This window comes from Empidonax traillii, unplaced genomic scaffold, assembly GCF_003031625.1.
Source record: "Empidonax traillii isolate 1590-97213 ecotype Southwest subspecies unplaced genomic scaffold, ASM303162v1 scaffold177:size1754471, whole genome shotgun sequence".
In the NCBI taxonomy this organism is placed as follows: domain Eukaryota; kingdom Metazoa; phylum Chordata; class Aves; order Passeriformes; family Tyrannidae; genus Empidonax; species Empidonax traillii.
This window is the reverse complement of record NW_020955370.1, coordinates 525543-529222: the sequence shown is the minus strand read 5'-3', so window position 1 is coordinate 529222 and position 3680 is coordinate 525543.

Below are 3680 nucleotides of genomic sequence, written 5' to 3'. Positions count from 1 at the left end.
TCCATCCTCCAGCACCAGTCCAGCCTCTGCAGAGACAGTCCAGCTGACCATCAAATGACCATTTTAACCCCTCATGCTCCCAGCTGTTTCCTTCTCTCTAATGAAGGTGTTTCATTAGGCGTGAATATGACACTTTGTCCTCTGTGTGTGTGCCCCTGGTGTTTGCTTTTTACTGTCCGATGCATTGGAAACGAGTTGCTTGTAAATTTTCTCTTGATGAAAACGTGGTCCCAGTGCAAGTCATGATTTCAGGGTCATTAAAATAATGTTACAAAACACAACAAGCTGGAAGATTGCTTTGCTTTCAATAAATATGGTTATTGGTAAAGGTGGTTTGCCTTGACCTACCTGTGAGGTGCTCACTCCTGGGGAGAAGTGTGTGGGTGTCCCCATCAGTGCCTATTCCTGTCCTAATACTTATTGCTTTAAATGTTCATTTTTTTCAGGGAATTGTTGTGATAACATTCAAATCTGTGGCAGATCACTCTATAATTTTTCTGTTGTTCTGTCTCCTGGATCCTTTGCCCACTTCATAATTTTTCTGAATTTCTTGATTTATACCAAAAACATGTATTCAAGCAGGCTACAGACCTCTCTGTGTTACTGATGGTGCTGGAAAGGAGCAGATTCTCTTTCCATTTTTGCACTAGGTCTCCTTGTTTTGGCTGCAATATTCAGGATTTATAAGTGTGTTTTACTGTCTGTACCTCGCATGAGCAGGAAAAACTCAACATTTTTTCATTATTTTATCTGATTTCAAGAGGGACCCACTTTTTCTGCCTTTTCCTGTCGCTTGTCTGTCTCCTTCATATCTCTTCCCTCCCTACAGATGACAGGAAACTTCTGATAAAGGCAGAGGAGATGATTATTCTGCAGGTGAGGAATGGCAGCTTCTGCCTGTGTGAAGTCTGTAAGTTGCCTAATTAGAACTATAATCCCAGTGGGATATTTGAGCACAAGCATAAAATATCTGAAAGACATAGGAGGGGACAGGCATTAGTCCCCACAGCTAAGCAGCCTCTCTTTTCTGAGAGAATCATGAATTCAGAAGGAAAAGCTCATAGGAAGACTGCAAATAACTCTAATTACCTTGTGATGGTTTTATAGCTGAGCAGTTTCCAAAAAACTGTCAGGATGGGGAGACCTGCAGCATCCAAGGGGGGATGTGGCTGGGGTGAGGAGGGTGGAGAGCCCAGGGACAAGGCTGGAAGTATACAGAGATCTCTCCCTTGGTGCTGTTTTTAAACACAGACTATTAAAGATTAAAACTGGGATTGATGCACAATAAAGCTTAAAACTTTGTCTGCAGCAGGACATTAATTATTTATTTAGTGGAGGTTAAGCACAAAACACTAAACCCTCATAATATGAACTTTAGGACTAAGTAAGGAATTTTTGCTTCTGTCCTTAAATGGGGGGGCAGAAGGAAGAGGGAAGTATCCAAGAATAACAGGACCCAGTACATAAGTCAGAGGTTGTGTCATCTGCTAGTACAGACATCTCCCAGTAGAGATAGTGATCTTTATCCTCTTACAGCTCAAACACTCTTTTTTTAATCTGTTTTATAGACTCCAGGTGTTCCAGGACATTGGAGCCTGCTCTGGGCACTGTCGGTGGATGAGAAAGGGAAATTTCTGAAGTGACTCTGGAGGGAACTGATTGAAGTCTCCTTTTACCTGGACCTTCAACAAGGCTAGGAGGCCAAATACCATGTTTTCCAAATGGGGTTAATCCTAGTGTTCTTGTCATTTCCCCCTGGCATAACAAGGATTGGTGCATTTTTAAAAGTGCTTTGCCGGTTTCACAGCCAGTGGTGGGACCACAGAGGGATCAGTTGTGTGTCCAACTGCTGTCCTGTGTGGGACCTGAGAGGACAGAAATACCAAGTCGGAAGATTTATCCAGCCTTTAGCTTTTTTACCTTTTTTTTTTTATTTCTACACCTTTATCATGGCAAAATCTGGAAGTTCACGGTCTGCAAAACAAGCAAAGGCTCATCAGCACCTTGGCTTCCCCCCACGGGTCACAAGGCTGTTACAAAAGGGACATTGAGGCTCCCACAGCACAGGCAACACCGAATTTTGCTGCCCTATGATTAAGGCCAGAGTTCTCATGGGGATGATCAGAGCTGTAGTGAAAAGCTGGGAAAACACTGCATAGAGTGGAGAATCCTGGTTTTTTGGAGGTGCTGCCCTCCAAGGCTCAGGGGGGGCACTGCCCTTCCATAGCTTGTGGCACAACTTTGTATCAGGGGAACAAACCCCGTTTTTCCTCTCTCTTTGCCTGGACAAGCAGCCCTGTTTTATTAAGGCACTGCCATGAGCTTTTGTGGTCTTCCCTGAAGGCCACCTGGATACTCAGCTCTGGGAAGACACAGGGCATGAACTCAGGTGTTTACAGAGTAGTTGAGGCTCCTCGCTGGAGCCTCCTGATTTTGAGAAGCCTTTGTATCAGGCCAAGCTCAACTCGCTGCTCTCCGTGCATTGAGCTGTCAGCTGGAAGGCAAAGGACTGTAAATCCTCTTTGGAAACGCTCAAGAGTCCTGCAGCCCGTGGATCCCTGAGCTCCTGCAACCTGCTCTGTCCAGGGAACCAAACCTGAGCTTGCTGCAGGGTGGGCTGGTGGTCACAGGAGTCAGTGGTCAGAGGGTCAGCGGTCACAGAGGGGTCAGTGGTCAATGGTCACAGAGGGGTCAGTGGTCAGAGGGTCAGAGGTCACCCCGTCCCCGGCTCTCAGCCCCGGCCCTGCCCGTGCCCGCGGCTGCAATTCCCCGTGTGCCCACACGGTGGAGCCCGGGAGCCGCTCCGAGCCCCCAGCGCGGGGGTTGAGGGGGATCCTGTAAAAACTTCCTTCCTGGGAAGCAATTCCAGCCAGAGTTTGTGTCCCGGAGGCTGCTCTGCCACAGGGGTGCAAACCAGCAGCGCGGGGGGTGTTGTGGGGCCGCCCTGCACGGGTCCGTCTCAAGCAGAGAGTGAACTGTAGGTGAGCGAGACAAGCCGGGACCGTGGCCGGCGCATGGGCTCAGTAATGGAATCATTAAGTTTGGAAAAAACCTCTCTAAGATCATTGAATCCAACTGTCAACCCAGCACTGCCGAGCCCACCACTAACCCACGTCCCCATGTGCCACACCTACACGGCCTTTAAATCCTTCCAGGGATGGTGACTCCACCACTGCCCTGGGCAGCTGTGCCAGGGCTCGACAACCCTTGGGGAGAAGAGATTTTAGCCAGCGTCCATCCTAAACCTCCCCGGCACAACTCGAAGCCCTTTCCTCTTGTCCTGTCGCTTGTTACCTGGGAGAGGAGACCAAACCCCACCCGGCTCCAACCTCCCTCTGAAAGCTGGGATGGCGCTGCCCTGACAGGGCGCAGCCCCATGGGGAACTCGGTGCCCTCCCAGGTCTTTTCCAGCCCAAACAGCTCTACGGCTCCCTGAATCCCACCCCCCTGGGAGAGCCCTAATGGGGCTCATGTGATGCGGGGGCCCCGCAGGTTTGCTCTCCCCAGAGCACTTAGCCCGCCTCGTTTCCCCGGTGCTTCGCCAAAAGGCCCTAAAAGACAAATACCCTTAATTATCCCCTCAACGAGTAAGTGCCGCTCGTTCGGTTTAAAATGTTTTGCTTTCTCGTTGGGTGTCCTTGGCGCGAGTGTTCGTGCCAGGGCCGCGCATCAATCAGGGC